This window comes from Pristiophorus japonicus, chromosome 6, assembly GCF_044704955.1.
Source record: "Pristiophorus japonicus isolate sPriJap1 chromosome 6, sPriJap1.hap1, whole genome shotgun sequence".
Taxonomy (NCBI): Eukaryota; Metazoa; Chordata; class Chondrichthyes; family Pristiophoridae; genus Pristiophorus; species Pristiophorus japonicus.
This window is the reverse complement of record NC_091982.1, coordinates 120565896-120582936: the sequence shown is the minus strand read 5'-3', so window position 1 is coordinate 120582936 and position 17041 is coordinate 120565896.

Sequence of the window (17041 nt, the reverse complement as noted above, 5' to 3'; positions counted from 1 at the left end):
CATCTTCTAGAGGCATCAAGGGGGCATGCCATATTAGATTTAGTCGTCATCATCATCATCATAGGCAGTCCCTCGGAATCGAGGAAGACTTGCTTCCACTCTTAGAATGAGTCCTTAGGTGGCTGAACAGTCCAACGCGAGAGCCACAGACCCTGACACAGGTGGGACAGACAGTCGTTGAGGGTAAGAGAGGGTGGGTCAGGTTTGCCACACGTTCCTTCCGCAGCCTGCGCTTGTCTTCCGCATGCACTCGCCGACAAGTCTCAATGTGCTGAGCACCCTCCCAGATCCACCTCCTCCACTCAGGGCAATCTTTGGCCAGGGACTCCCAGGTGTCAGTGGGGATGCTGCACTTTACCATGGAGGCTTTGAGGGTGTCCTTGTAACGTTTCCTTTGCCCACCTTTGGCTCGTTTGCTGTGAAGGAGTTCCGAGTAGAGCGCTTGTTTCGGGAGTCTCGTGTCTGGCGTGCGGACAATGTGGCCTGCCCAGCGGAGCTGATGGAGTGTGGTCAGTGCTTCATTGCTGGGGATGTTGGCCTGGTCGAGGACGCTAATGTTAGTGCGTCTGTTCTGCCAGGGAATTTGTAGGATCTAGCGGAGGCATCGTTGGTGACATTTCTCCAGTGACTTGAGGTGTCGACTATATATGGTCCATGTCTCTGAGCCATACAGGAGGGCGGTAATTACTACATGCCTGTAGACCATGAGCTTGGTAAATTTGAGGGCCTCATCTTCGAACACTCTTTTCCTCATCAGTAATAAGTAATGAGCCAGATTTAGTTAACGACTTAACTGTGCGTGAACATTTATCTAATAGCGATTACAACGTGATAGAGTTTAACATAGCATTTGAAAGGAAGAAACATAAAACAGCTACTAAGATTCTAGATTTAGGTGAGGCCGACTTCAAAGAGATGAGATGGATACTCCACAGTAAACTGGGCATACCTGTTAATGGGTAAAATGACAGAAGATCAGTGGGAGATGTTCAAACAAGAATTTAAGGTGATACAGAACCAGTTTATACTCCTGAGGGGGAAGAGCTCTACTTGCCAAAAAAAACGCAGCCATGGATAACTAAAGAGGGTCGATGAGGGTAGTGCATACGATGTAGTATATATGGACTTTAGCAAGGCTTTTGATAACGTCCCACATGGTAGACTGGTCATGAAGGTTAAAGCCCATGAGATCCAGGGCAAAGTGGCAAGTTGGATCCAAAATTGGCTCGGAGGTAGGAAGCAAAGGGTAATGGTTGATGGATGTTTTTGTGACTGGAAGGATGTTTCTAGTGGGGTTCCGCAGGGTTCAGTACTGGGTCCCTTGCTTTTTGTGGTATATATCAACGATTTAGATTTGAATACAGGGAGTATGATTAAGAAGTTTGCAGACGACACTAAAATTGGCTGTATGGTTGATAATGAAGAGGAAAGTCATGGGCTGCAGGAGGATATCAATCTACTAGTCAGATGGGCAGAGCATTGGCAAATGGAATTTGATTCAGAGAAGTGTGAGGCACTTTGGAAGGGCTAATAAGGAAAGGGTATGCAGATTAAGCGGTAGGCCACTTAATAGTATAGATGAACAAAGGGACCTTGTCGTGCTTGTCCACAGAACTCTTTTTGGTTGGATAACGAAATAAACATTAAATCAAATGCCCCCCAATCTGGGGGACACTCCAAACACCGCGTGCTCCATCTCCAAGGACACCCTGGCGCGGATGTACGCGCGGAAGAGAGGCAGGTAGTCAGACTGAACGACCCCCTCGACCGCCCGCTGCCTGGACCGGCTGATGGCACCCTTGGCCGTGCCCAGGAGCAGTCCTACGAGGAGGCCCTTGGACCTACCCGCTCCCCTCCGCACAGGGTGCCCAAAGATTGAGTGTGGGACTGAAGTGAAGCCAGAATTTCAGGAGCAGCCCCTTTAAATAATAAAACAGGGGCTGCAACCTCGTGCATTCGATAAAAACATGGAACACGGACTCTTCCAGACCGCAGAAATTGCAGGCGACCTGGGAGCCCGTGAACCGGCTTAAAAATTTATGGCACGGCACTGCTCCGTGCACCACCCTCCAGGCCAAGTCCCCGATAAATAGTGGGAGGACTCCCGCGTAGAGTGCCCTCCATCGGGGACCCCCGCCTCCTCCGGACGGCAAGATGGTACGCCATGGTGTGTCCGGTCGGCAGGCGAGGATGGCAAAGTTGAGGGTGTGCAGGAGCAGCCCGTACAGGAAACCCCTCCGCGCGGAACTGAAAGGCACGGAGGGGATTTCCCCGAGGCGGCTCAAGTTGTGAGGCGCCGGTTCCAGAGGGAGTTTCCGGGGTTTGGCGCCGATGAGGAATTCCGTCCGGACGGGGGTTAGTTCGGACGGGATCTCCCCACGTGCTTGAGCCTCCTCGATGCACCTAACGGAGTCAGGGCCCAGAGCTGTTTTTAGTGACTCGATGGCATCGGCCGCGCGGCGGACGTCGGCCAAATTTAGGCACTGCGCCAGCGTGTCTGGCTCCATCCAGCCCGCTCCTCCACCATCGAGCAGGTCCCTGACCCTGGTCACCTCACCAGCCACAGCCCTCTCGTCCGACGGCCACCTAAAACCTCGATCGTGGAGGTACAGATTCCCGAGCAGCGGCTCCTGCAGGACAGCCGCCACTCCAGCCGGTGGAGAGTTGCGCTTGGTGGAGACTTTGTTCCAGACCCTGGTGAGTTCCTTGTAAAAGACAGGCAGCTCCTGGACGGCGGTCCTAACGCCCCCCAAGCTCACAAACAGGAGCTGCGTGACGTAGTTGAGGCCATGCTGCTGGCAGAAGGAATATGTCGCCACCTAGGAGGGGGCTCGATGTAAAGGTATCTCTGCAGGGTCTGAAGACGGAAAGTAGTGAGCTGGGCGCTGACGCACACCAACGACTGACCACCCTCCCCAAGCGGGAGACTCAAGACCGCGGCAGAGACCCAGTGCTTCCTGTTGTTCCAGAAAAAGTCCACCAGCTTCTTCTGTATCTTGGCAGGGGGAGGAATCAAAGTGACCAGCCGGCACCACAGCATGACGGCCACCAGCTGGTTTATGACTGGCGCTCGACCCCTGTAGGACAGCACTCGGAGCAGTCCTTTCCAGCGCCTTAGGCAAGCGGCGACCTTGGTCTCCAGCTCTTGCCAGTTCGCCGGCCAGGCTAAGGTAGACCTAAGGTAGACTCCCAGATAGAGGAGATGGGTCGTGCTCCAAGCAAAAGGCCTGAGCTCCTCCGGCAGGGAGTCCACCCGCCACTGACCCACCAGGAGTCCGGAACATTTCTCCCAGTTGATCCTGGCGGAGGATGCGGCCGAGTAAATTTCCTGGCACTCACGCATCCTCCGTAGGTCAGCGGGATCCTCTACCGTGAGGAGCACGTCATCGGCGTAAGCCGAGAGGACGACCTCCACGCCCGGCCCTTGCAGAGCCAGTCCCGTCAACCTCGTCCGCAGGAGGCGCAGGAAAGGCTCCACGCAGATGGCTTATAACTGGCCGGACATGGGGCATCCCTGGCACACCCCCCTCCCAAAGCGAAGGGGCGCCGTTAAGGACCCGTTAACCTTAATCAGACATTCTGCGGCGGCGTACAAAAGTCGGATCCGGGCGACGAAATGCGTCCCGAACCCGAAAGCGCGCAGTCCCGAACAGATAGTCGTGATCCACCCTGTCGAACGCCTTCTCTTGGTCGAGAGATAGGAAGGCGACCAACAGACCAGCCTCCTGGGAATGATGAATGAGGTCCCGGACCAGATGGATGTTATCGTGGATTGTCCGGCCCGGGACCGTGTAGGACTGGTGGGGGTGGATCATGTGGTCCAGCACGGCGCCAAGGCGAGCAGACATCGCCCTGGCGAAGATTTTGTAGTCCGTGCTGAGGAGGGAGACCGGGCGCCAGTTCTTAAGGAGGCGGAGATCCGGAGATCGCCCTGCTTAGGCAGCAGGACGATGACTGCCCTGCGCCAAGAGAGGGGCATCTCCCCGGTCGCCAGACTTTCCCCCAGGACCCGCACGTAGTCGCCCCCAGGACGTCCCAGAACACCCTGTGGAACTCCACGGTCAGCCCGTCCAGCCCCGGGGCTTTTCCCCTCGAGAGCCGGTCGAGGGCGCCAGTCAGCTCCGCCAGGCTTAGTGCAGCTTCCAGATTTTCGGCGCCCTCCGGGCTGACCTTCGGCAGGTCCTCCCACAAAACTCTACGCGCTTCCTCGCTGGACGGCTCCGGAGAGAACAGAGCCCTGTAATATTCACGGGCCCTGTTGTTGACACCCTCCGGATCCGAGACGAGAGAGCCGTCGTCGGCCAGCAGCGTCAAGAGCTGCTTAGGGACACTCTGTCTTTTTTCCAGTGAGTAGAAGAAGGGGGAGCCGCGGTCCAGATCCCGCAGGAACCGGATCCGCGACCTCACGAACGCGCCTCGGGACCCGACGAGCTGCAGGTCCTTCAGCGCGGCCTTCTTCGCTTCGTACACCGTCTGCAGGGCCGGGTCCTCGACGACTTGACTGAGACGGGACTCCAGGTCGAACACCTCTTTTTCTAGGCGCCCAACCATGGCCCCCGCCTCTTGGTCGACCCCCTCGCGTACTCTTGACAGAAGACGCGGACATGAGCCTTGCCCACGTCCCACCATAGCCTCAAGGAGGGGAAGCCCCCCTGCTTCCTTCCCCAGTCGGCCCAGAAATGACGGAACGAGTCCTGGAACCGCTCGTCCTCCAGCAGCCGGTTGTTAAAGTGCCAGTACACGGACCCCGTCCTCGCGTGGAGCGAAGCGAGCTCCGCCCACACCAGGTGGTGGTCCGAACACGGCACCGGCCGCATGGAGGCCGCCGGGACGCAGGAAACGTACGCCCGAGACACGTAAAGGCGGTCGACTCTAGACCATCCTACTCCAGGCCTCACCCAAGTAAAGGCGCTGGAGTCGGGGTGTAGATTTCGCCAGACGTCCACCAAGTCGAAGGACCCGACCAGGTCCCTCAACTTCTCGATTGCCGTCATGCTCTGCGGGCACCGGAGCGGTCCCTCGCCTCGAGGGTGCAGTTAAAATCCCCCCCGAGGACAATGCAGTCGCCGACGTCGACGGAGCCAAGAAGAGCGGACACTTCTTCGAAGAAGCGCGTTTGGTGCGGGCCGGGCTGAGGGGCGTACACGTTCACGAGATGGAGCGGCACATCCCCCAGGCGAACCGTGATGTGCAGCAAGCAGCCTGGCACGGGCTCCTCGACCCCCAAGATCTCCGGCTGAAAATGCGGGGCCAGCAAGATGGCCACCCCACAAGAAGTGGCGGTGAGGTGGCTCATGTGGACCTCTCCTTGCCATTCCAGGAGCCACGTGGCTTTGTCTCCCGGAACGGTGTGCGTTTCTTGCAGGAAGCACACCACATATTTCCCCTCTCGCAGGAGCGAAAAATTGTTCAATCTACGGCGTGCCTCTCTGCCGCCGTTGATGTTGAGGCTGGTTATGGTTATCTTCATGACAAAAGCATAGTGCAACCTCTACCTAACCGATTGTGGGGGGGAGTGGAGTCGTTTTTGACCTCAGCCCAGCGATGAACCTTTTGAGCCGGCACAGCTCAAGGCTTTGCGCCTTTGGCAAGGGCCCGCCCGCGGCCATGGTTTTAGCGGCAGCGCGGACGGACGCGATGAGCAGCCCCGGCTCGGACCATTTTTCCTGGGCCAGATGGGCTCGGTTGCGGCGACCCTGGCTCTGGGCCAAAAAGTCCCGGAGTTCCTTTTACAGGAATGAGAGGGGACTTAGCGGCGGGCACGAGGAGATCCACCGCCTCACTGGCGCTGGACTCTAGATCTTCTCCCAAGTCCCCCACCGAGTCCCCGTCCCCCCTCCGGGAGGTCACCACCAGCAGCCGGCCTGTCGACCGCCGAGGTACGGCAAACGGCCCGGCCGCTCCATCTGACCCTGGCCCTGCTCCGATCCCACCCCGAGGATCGTCGGCAGAGGAGTCCCCACTGTGCTCTTTTAAAAGTGGTGCTGGGTCAGGAAGCGACAGCGGAAGGGGTTCCTCCTCCGCCCCAGGAACCGGAGAGACCCGGTCAAAGAAATGTTCCAGGTCCTCCAATTCCCCCAGCTCCAAAGTAGGGGGCGAGGGTTGGTGTTCTTCCCCCTCCCCGCCGCCACCCCCGGCCCAGCGTGTACAGAATCATTAAAATTGTTAACGCTTTGTATTTCTTCCGGGTCGAGCGACTCCCGGGGGAAGTTGGTTAATAGCTGGGCGGGCTCGGGTTCGGCCTTTTCGGCCCCGCCCGCCTCAGTCCCCGGGACGCTCGACCCGGCGGCATCGTATTCCTCCGCTGGCCCCACGCCCCCCACGACAGGCAGATCTTCCACGCCATTCCCGGGAGGCAGAGGCTGGGCAGCCTCGACTGCCCCACCCTCCCCGGGGACAGATTTCTCTCGCCTACGGCGCAGTTTGGGGGCGCTGGTGGGGGACGCGGGACATGCGGCGGGCACTGACTCCTCCGCGGAGGGATGTTGTTCCCCCTCCGTCTCATTGGAGCGGCGCCTCCTTTTGTAGCTGGGGGGGGCGTGGAGGCAGGGAGACCTCCATGTCTGCCGAGGCCTCCCGCTCCACTCCCCCCTTTTTCTTTTCTTGCCCGCGCCCGAACCCCTCTGTGGTATTGGTCAAGGGCTCGGGCACGACTCAGGGCACCCCGCGCTCGCCGGTGACTGGGTTGGGCTGAGCGCGGTGATCAGACTGTCTGGCGCACTGAGGGAACCTGCCTCGAGGTGTTTCGCCTTCCTCCGCGCCTTCTTTCCGGCTGGACGCTCTCCCTCCACCCCCCCCCCACCGCCGGAGGCCGCGAAAACAAAGGCCTCCGACGATGCCCGCGCACCCACGGCTCCCGGTACGCGGATGTAACTAGGGGGAGGGGTGGCGGCGGCGCCAGCCTTGGCCGCCTTCGGTGGTTTGGCGGACCTGGAGGCTGGGCAGTTCTTGCGAACGTGCCCCACCTCCCTACAGGCATGGCACCGCACGTCGTCCGACGTCCAGAAGACGCGGTAGGCAGTCCCCTCGTGCACCACATTAAATGATCCCTCTGTTGTCTCCTCCCGCGCCAGCCGGACAAAGAGCTGGCGGCAGAAGGACAACACGTGGCGCAAGGCTGTTCTCCCTGAGGCCGAGCGGTATGGGGTTAATCCCTGACCTTACCTCCCCCAGTTGGTGTAGGTGAGGGAGGAGGAGCTCAGCGGGAACAAAGGGCGAGACGTTTGAAAGGATGACCCTCTGCAGGAACGTCCCGCCCACCGTGAGCCCCTTTTCAAGGGCCAGGGACACCGCCCGCTCCGACCCCAGGAAGAACACGGCCTTCCCAGACATCTTGGAGGCTGCGACAATGGCCGCACGCACTCCTCGATGCTCATTGTGGGGTGAGTGTAGCTCTTGACCCCGTGTTTTTTTGTTATTAGTCTGAATGGTGGCAGGGCAGCAGGAGGCGCCGTGGATGTGGACGCCGCCTGCGCGTATGTCTTTGCTGGCCCTGCCACCGGCGTGGATGGGGTCGCCATCACGGGGTCCCTTTAAGGGCTACACCCACCCCAAAGTCACAGGCCTTAATGGTCTTAAATGGCCTCATTGGGGTTTGAACAGAGGGAGCTCTGAAAGAGGCACACCTCTCCCCTAGTTGACGATTGGGGAGGGGCCTTGCTCCCTCTGCTCAGTTGTCTTGTAATTGATTTTTCCAATTCGGAGAAAGGGGCTCTCAGAGAGAGAGGGGAGAGACAGAGAAAGAGATATGGGTGTGGGAAAGAGGGAAGCTGTGAGGGAAGGTCTCCCCTCACAGTGGTGGGTGGGTGTTGCTGGGGTGCACCCTCCAGATGGCAAACAAAACAGTCTTTGTAGACGGTCTTCGGGTGGAGGGAGAAGATGTCTTCACATGGGGCAGCTGGAGCCACCCAGGCACAGCACTCCCAACGATGTTAAATAGGGTGATTAATCAGTCTTCAGCCAGGTAGCTCCAGCTATCCCAGGCTAGGCAATGGGGGAGGGGTGCTTCAGTGGTGTGTGGGGCCTAGTTATTTAGCAAGACCCCACACACACACACACACACCCCGCGATTTTCCGGCCCTCGAAATGGTCTTCTATCCTCCCCCCACCGATGCAACAAAGTCTTTTGGGGAATGCACCAATACACCCACCTTTTGATGATAAAGTCTTTCCCTCCTTCCATACTGGATGTTGTTATTTCCCCCTCGCTCCAACTCTCTGTAGAAGTAATAATGATGTTGAATTTTCTGCTCTCCTCCTGTCCCTCTGGATGAATTGGAATTGTAGTAAGCCCTTTCCTCCTTCCTGGGCTGTTTCACAGGGCTCACAAAGGCCTTCCAGGCAGGAGCTACAGCAGGGAGCAACTTCCCTCACAGCTCCAGGCTCCAAATGATCAGGCCACACCTCCAACAGCTCCACCATTGGTCCACAGAACTCTTTTTGGGAGGAAACTAAAACATTAAATCGTGTCCCTGATCTGGGGGACACATCATACATTTTCAGGCCCTTTTTTTTTGTGTTTTTGTATTATTTTTTTGGGTTTTGTTGGGCACTAAAATCATTTTTTTTTTCTCCAAGTGCCCCCTATAAAAGGGGAGGGGGACACTAAAAACACCGGCAATTAAAATAAATTAAACTTTAAAACATAAAATCAAATCAAAATTTGGTTGCCGGGCGTGATGATGCACTCCAGTCCCTCCGGTGCCCACCTCTCGCGGAAGGTCACGAGCGTACCGGTGGACACCGCGTGCTCCATCTCCAAGGACACCCTGGCGCGGAAGAGAGGCAGGCAGTCAGGCTGAACGACCCCCTCGACCGCCCGCTGCCTGGACCGGCTGATGGCACCCTTGGCCGCGCCCAGGAGCAGTCCTACGAGGAGGCCCTCGGACCTACCCGCTCCCCTCCGCACAGGGTGCCCAAAGATCAGGAGTGTGGGACTGAAGTGCAGCCAGAATTTCAGGAGCAGCCCCTTTAAATAATAAAACAGGGGTTGCAACCTCGTGCATTCGATAAAAACATGGAACACGGACTCTTCCAGACCGCAGAAATTGCAGGCGGCCTGGGAGCCCGTGAACCGGCTTAAAAATTTATTGCACGGCACTGCTCCGTGCACCAACCTCCAAGGCCAAGTCCCCGATAAATAGTGGGACGACTCCCGCGTAGAGTGCCCTCCATCGGGGACCCCCGCCTCCTCCGGACGGCAGAATGGTACGCCATGGCGTGTCCAGACGGCAGGCGAGGATGGCAAAGTTGAGAGTGTGCAGGAGCAGCCCGTACAGGAAACCCCTCCGCGCGGAACTGAAAGGCACGGAGGGGATTTCCCCGAGGCGGCTCAAGTTATGAGGCGCCGGCTCCCGAGGGAGGTTCCGGGGTTTGGCACCGATGAGGAATTCCGTCCGGATGGGGGTCAGTTCGAACGGGATCTCCCCACGTGCTTGAGCCTCCTCGATGCACCTAACGGAGTCAGGGCCCAGAGTTATTTTTAGCGACTCGATGGCATCGGCCGCGCCGCGGGCATCGGCCGAATTTAGGCGCCGCGTAGTGTATCTGGCGCCATCCAGCCCGCTCCTCCGCCATCGAGCAGGTCCCTGACCCTGGTCACCTCACCAGCCACAGCCTTCTCGTCTGACTGCCACCTAAAACCTCGGTCGTGGAGGTACGGATTCCCGAGCAGCGGCTCCTGCAGGACGGCCGCCACTCCAGCCGGTGGAGAGCTGCACTTGGTGGAGACTTTGTTCCAGACCCTGGTGAGTTCCTTGTAAAAGACAGGCAGCTCCTGGACGGCGGTCCTGACGCCCCCCCATGCTCACAAACAGGAGCTGCGTGTCGTAGTTGAGGCCGTGCTGCTGGCGGAAGAAATACGTCGCCAGAGCACGCCACCGAGGAGGGGGCTCGACGTAAAGGTATCTCTGCAGGGTCTGAAGACGGAAAGTCGCGAGCTGGGTGCTGACGCACACCAACGACTGACCACCCTCCCCAAGCGGGAGACTCAAGACCACGGCAGAGACCCAGTCCTTCCTGTTGTTCCAGAAGAAGTCCACCAGCTTCTTCTGTATCTTGGTGACAAACGCAGGAGGAGGAGTCAAAGTGACCAGCCGGTACCACAGCATGGCGGCCACCAGCTGGTTTGTGACTCGCGCTCGACCCCTGTAGGACAGCACTCGGAGCAGTCCTGTCCAGCGCCCTAGGCGAGCGGCGACCTTGGCCTCCAGCTCTTGCCAGTTCGCCGGCCAGGCTTCCTCGTCGGGGCTAAGGTCGACTCCCAGATAGAGGAGATGGGTCGTGCTCCAGGCAAAAGGCCTGACCTCCTCTGGCAGGGAGTCCACCCGCCACTGATCCACCAGGAGTCGGGAACATTTCTCCCAGTTGATCCTGGCGGAGGATGCGGCCAAGTAAATCTCCTGGCACTCACACATCCTCCGCAGGTTAGCGGGATCCTCTACCGTGAGGAGCACGTCATCGGCGTAAGCCGAGAGGACGACCTCCACGCCCGGCCCTTGCAGAGCCAGTCCCATCAACCTCGTCCGCAGGAGGCGCAGGAAAGGCTCCACGCAGATGGCATGCAACTGGCCGGACATGGGGCATCCCTGGGGCACCCCTCTCCCAAAACGAAGGGGCGCCGTCAAGGACCCGTTAACCTTTATCAGACACTCCGCGGCGGCGTACAAAAGTCGGATCCGGGCGACGAAATGCGTCCCGAACCCGAAAGCGCGCAGAGTCCCGAACAGATCGTCGTGATCCACCCTGTCGAACGCCTTCTCTTGGTCGAGAGATAGGAAGGCGACTGACAGACCAGCCTCCTGGGAATGATGGATGAGGTCCCGGACCAGATGGATGTTATCGTGGATTGTCCGGCCCGGGACCGTGTAGGACTGGTGGGGGTGGATCATGTGGTCCAGCACGGTGCCAAGGCGAGCAGACATTGCCCTGGCGAAGATTTTGTAGTCCGTGCTGAGGAGGGAGACCGGGCGCCAGTTCTTAAGGAGGCGGAGATCGCCCTTTTTAGGCAGCAGGACGATGACTGCCCTGCGCCAAGAGAGGGGCATCTCCCCGGTCGCCAGACTTTCCCCCAGGACCCGCGCGTAGTCTCCCCCCAGGACGTCCCAGAACACCCTGTGGAACTCCACGGTCAGCCCGTCCAGCCCCGGGGCTTTTCCCCTCGAGAGCCAGCCGAGGGCACCGGTCAGCTCCGCCAGGCTTAGCGGAGCTTCCAAATTTTCGGCGCCCGGCTGACCTTCGGCAGGTCCTCCCACAAAACTCTATGCGCTTCCTCGCTAGACGGCTCCGGAGAGAACAGAGCTCCGTAATATTCACGGGCCCTGTTGTTGACGCCCTCCGGATCCGAGACGAGAGAGCCGTCGTCGGCCAGCAGCGTCAAGAGCTGCTTACGGACACTCTGTCTTTTTTCCAGCGAGTAGAAGGGGGAGCCGCGGTCCAGATCCCGCAGGAACTGGATCCGCGACCTCACGAACGCGCCTCGGGACCCGACGAGCTGCAGGTCCTTCAGCGCGGCCTTCTTCGCTTTGTACACCGTCTGCAGGGCCGGGTCCTCGACGACTTGACCGAGACGGGACTCCAGGTCGAACACCTCTTTTTCTCGGCGCCCGACCCTGGCCGCCCGCCTCTTGGTCGACCCCCTCGCGTACTCTTGACAGAAGACACGGACGTGAGCCTTGCCCACGTCCCACCATAGCCTCAAGGAGGGGAAGCCCCCCTGCTTCCTTCTCCAGTCGGCCCAGAATCGACGGAACGAGTCCTGGAACCGCTCGTCCTCCAGCAGCTGGTTGTTAAAGTGCCAGTACGCGGACCCCGTCCTCGCGCGGAGCGAAGCGAGCTCTGCCCACACCAGGTGCTGGTCCGAACACGGCACCGGCCGCATGGAGGCCGCTGGGATACAGGAAACGTGCGCCCGAGACACGTAAAGGCGGTCGACTCTGGACCATCCTACTCCAGGCCTCACCCAAGTAAAGGCGCTGCAGTCGGGGTGGAGATTTCGCCAGACGTCCACCAAGTCGAAGGACCCGACCAGGTCCCTCAACTTCTCGATCGCCATCATGCACTGCGGGGCACCGGAGCGGTCCCTCGCCTCGAGGGTGCAGTTAAAATCCCCCCCGAGGACAATGCAGTCGCCGACGTCTACGGAGCCAAGAAGAGCGGACACTTCTTCGAAGAAGCGCGCTTGCTGCGGGCCGGGCTGAGGGGCGTACGCATTCACGAGATGGAGCATCACCTCCCCCAGGCGAACCGTGACGTGCTGCAAACGGCCTGGCATGGGCTCCTCGACCCCCAAGATCTCCGGCTGAAAATGCGGGGCCAGCAAGATGGCCACCCCACAAGAAGTGGCGGTGAGGTGGCTCATGCGGACCTCTCCTTGCCATTCCAGGAGCCACGTGGCTTCGTCTCCCGGAACGGTGTGGGTTTCTTGCAGGAAGCACACCGCATATTTCCCCTCCCGCAGGAGCGAAAAATTGTCAAATCTACGGCGTGCCTCTCTGCCGCCGTTGATGTTGAGGCTGGCTATGGTTATCTAAATGACAAAAGCATAGTGCAACCTCTACCTAACCTATTGTGGGGGGGGGAGTGGAGTCGTTTGTTGACATCCTCTCCTTCGCAGCCCAGCGAGGAACCTTTTGAGCCGGCGCAGCTCAAGGTTTTGCGTCTTTGATAAGGGCCCGTCCGCGGCCATGGTTTTAGCGGCGGCGCGGACGGACGCGATGAGCAGCCCCGGCTCGGACCATTTTTCCCAGGCCAGATGGGCTCGGTTGCGGCGACCCCGGCTCTGGACCAAAAAGTCCCGGAGTTCCTTTTCAGGAATGAGGGGGGACTCAGCAGAGGGCACGAGGAGATCCACCGCCTCACTGGCGATGGACTCGAGATCTTCTCCCTCGTCCCCCACCGAGTCCCCATCCCCCTCCGGGAGGTCGCCGCCAGCAGCCGGCCCGTTGAACGCACGAGGTACAGCAAACGGCCCGGCCGCTCCATCCGGCCTTGGCTCTGCCCCGATCCCACCCCCAGGATCGTCGGCAGAGGAGTCCCCACTGGGCTCTTTTAAAAACGATGCTGGGTCAGGAAGCGACAGCGGAAGGGGTTCCTCCTCCGCCCCAGGAGCCGGGGAACACGGAGAGACCCGGCCAAAGAAATTCTCAAGGTCCTCCAAGTACCCCAGCTCCAAAGTAGGGGGCGAGGGTTGGTGTTCTTCCCCCTCCCCGCCGCCACCCACCGGCCCAGCGTGTGGATGTATGTTAACATTTTTTAAATTGTCATTTTCTGCCGAGTCAAGCAAGTCCCGGGGGAAGTTGGATATTGGCTGGGCGGGCTCAGGTTCGGCCTTTTCGGCCCCGCCCGCCTCAGTCCCCGGCGGCAACGCATTCCTCCACTGGCCCCGCGCCCCCCACGACAGGCAGATCCTCCACGCCATCCCCGGGAGACAGATGCTGGGCAGCCTCGACTGTCTCACCCTCCCCGGGGACAGACTCCTCTCGCCTACGGCACAGTTTAGGGACGCGGGACACGCGGCGGGCACCGACTCCTCCGCGGAGGGATGTTGTTCCCCCTCCGCCTCATTGGAGCGGCGCCTCCTTTAGTTCCTGGGGGTGCGCGGAGGCAGGGAGACCTCCATGTCTGCCGAGGCTCCCGCTCCACTCCCCCCTTTTTCTTATCTTGCCCGCGCCCGAGCCCCTCTGCGGTATTGGTCAAGGGCACGGGCTCAGGGCACCCCGCGCTCGCTGATGACTGGGTAGGGCTGAGCGCAGTGATCAAACTGTCTGGCGCACTGAGGGGACCCGCCTCGAGATGTTTCGCCTTCCTCTGCGCCTTCTTTCCGATCGGACGTTCTCCCTCCCCCCTGCCGGAGGCCGTGAAAACAAAGGCCCCCGACGATGCCCGCGCACCCGCAGCTCCCGGCACGCGGACGCTACTAGGGGGAGGGGTGGCGGCGGCGCCAGCCTTGGCTGCCCTCGGTGGTTTGGCGGCCTTGGAGGCGGGGCAGTTCTTACGAACATGCCCCACCTCCCTACAGGCATGGCACTGCACGCCGTCCGACGTCCAGAAGACGCGGTAGGCAGTCCCCTCGTGCACCACTTTAAAACTACCCTCTGTCGTCTCCTCCCGCGCCAGCCAGACAAAGAGCTGGCGGCGGAAGGAGAACACGTGGCGCAGGCTGTTCTCCCTGAGGCCGAGCGGTATGGGGTTGATCCCTGACCTTACCTCCCCCAGTTAGTGTAGGTGAGGGAGGAGGAGCCCAGCGGGAATAAAGGGCGCGACGTTAGAAAGAATGACCCTCTGCGCGGTGGCCTCGAGAGGGTCCACCGGCAGGAACGTCCCGCTCACCGTGAGCCCCTTTTCAAGGGCCAGGGACACCGCCCGCTCCGACCCCAGGAAGAATACATCCTTCTCAGACATCTTGGAGGCTGCGACAATGGCCGAGGGACCAACTACCCCAGCCATCGCCCGCACGCACTCCTCGATGCTCATTGTGGGGTGAGTGTAGCTCTTGACCCCGTGTTTTTTTGTTATAAGTCTGAACGGTGGCAGGGCAGCGGGTGGCGCAGGAGGCACCGTGGATGCGGACGCCGCCTGCGCGTACGTCTTAGCTGGCCCTGCCACCGGCGTGGATGGGGTCGCCATCACAGGGTCCCTTTAAGGGCTACACCCACCCCAAAGTCACAGGCCTTAATGTTTTTAATTGGCCTCGTTTAAGTGTATGAGCAGAGGAGCTCTCAATGAGGCACACCTCTTCCCTAGTTGACGATTGGGGAGAGGCCTTGCTCCCTCTGCTCAGTTGTCTTTTTTGTTTTTTTCAATTAGGAGGAAAGGGCTCTCAGAGAGAGAGGGGAGAGACAGAGAGAGTGACAGAGAGAGAGGGGGGGTGGGAAAGAGGGAAGCTGCGAGGGCAGGTCTCCCCTCACAGTGATGGGTGGGTGTTTTCTTTGGGGTGCATTCCCCAGATGATGGAAAAAAAAGCAAGACACAGTCTTTAGGATGGTCTTCTGGTGGGGGGAGAAGATGTCTTCACCTGGGGCAGCTGGAGCCACCCAGGCACACACTCCCAACAATGTTAAATAGCGTGATTAATCAGTCTTCAGCCAGGTAGCTCCAGCTATCCCAGGCTAGGCAATGGGGAAGGGTGCTTCAGTGGTGTGTGGGGCCTAGCTGTAAGCAAGACCCCCACACACACTTCCACACACACACACCCCCCACGATGTTCCGGGTCTCGAAGAAATCTTCTTTTCTCCCCCCACCGATACAACAAAGTCTTTAGGGGAATGCACCAAAACACACCCACCTTTGATTGATGAAGTTTCTCCCTCCTTCCACACTGGATAGTTGTTGTTCTTTTTCCCCCTCTCTCCAACTCTCTGCAGCAGTATTAAAGGTTGTTGAATTTTCTGCTCTCCTCCTCTCCCTCTGGATGAATTGGAATTGTAGTAAGCCCCTTCCTCTTCTTCCTGGGCTGGTCTCAGGGCTCACAAAGGCCTTCCAGGCAGGAGCAACAGCAGGGAGCTCCTTCTCTCACTGCTCCAGGCTCCAAGTGAATATGCCACACCTCCAAAGCTCCACCATTGGTTCACACAGCTCTTTTTGGGAGGAAACTAAAACATTAAATCGTCTGGGGTACACACCAAACATTCAAGGCCCTTTTTTTTTGTGTTTTTTTGTGTTCCACCATTGGTTCACAGATCCCTGAAAGTAGCAGGCCAGGTGGATAAGGTGGTTAAGAAGGCATACGGAATGCTTGCCTTTATTGGCTAAGGCATAGAATATAATAGCAGGGAGGTTATGCTTAAATTGTATAATACTTTGGTTAGGCCACAGCTGGAGTACAGCGTGCAGTTCTGGTCACTGTATTATAGGAAGGACATGATTGCACTCGAGAGGGTGCAGAGTAGATTTACTAGGATGCTGCCTGGAATGGAGAATCTTATTTATGAGGACAGATTGGATAGGCTGGGTTTGTTCTCATTGGAACAGAAGAGGTTGAGAGGAGACCTCATCGAGGTGTACAAAATATTGAGGGGCCTGGACATAGTGGATAGTAAGGGTCTATTTCCATTGGTGGAGGGGGCTATTACGAGGGGGGCATAGCTTTAAGGTGTTTGGTGGAAGGTTTAGAGGAGGTTTAGGGGGGGGGGGCTTCTTTACGCAGAGGGTTGTGGGGGTCTGGAACTCACTGCCTGGAAGAGTGGTGGATGCAGAAACCCTCACCACTTTTAAGAGATGGTTGGATGGGCACTTAAAGTGCAGTAACCTGCAGGGTTACGGACCTCGAGCTGGTAATTGGGATTAGACTGGATGACCTTTGGTTGGACGGCACAGATATAATGGTAAGTACTGCAGGGATTACAATACGGCCAGGGTGATCTCATGGACTAGTTTTGATCGCCTGGATGGGTCGGAGAGGAATTTTCCCAGATTGTTTCTCCCTAAATTGGCCTGGGTTTTTATCTGGTTTTTGCCTCTCCCAGGAGATCACATGGCTCCGGTTGGGGTGAAGTGTAGATGTTTTTAGTATAAGGTGTGTTGCAGTGGTGTGGGGCGGATGGGTTGGGCTGGGTGCTCTTTGCCTTTCCGTTATTGTTCATGCGGCTCTTTGTCGACCGGCGCAGACACAATGGGCTGAAATGGCCTCCTTCTGTGCTGTAAATTTCTTTGTTTCTATAAGAGGTTAGGCTCAGCATAAAACTAAAAGAAAAATGGTACAAAAATGCAAAAAATGCACCGATCCTGGCAAATGGGAAAGATACAAAGAACAGCAAAGGGTCAAAACAGATAGTGAGAGCTGCAAAAACGTGCAAGGGATATCAAAAGCAATACAACTCTCTTATAATTATATTAGGAAAAAGATATTAGTCAGGAGCAATGTTGGCCCCTTTAAAAAAAATGATAAGTGATATTATCAATGATAATGAAATGGTGGACATGTTGAGTAATTACTTTGCATCAGTATTTACAGTAGATGAAGAGGATATCATGCCAGAAATCCCAAGGAAACTAAATCAGGGACTCAATAAAATTAACGTAAATAAAATAACAGTAATGAGGA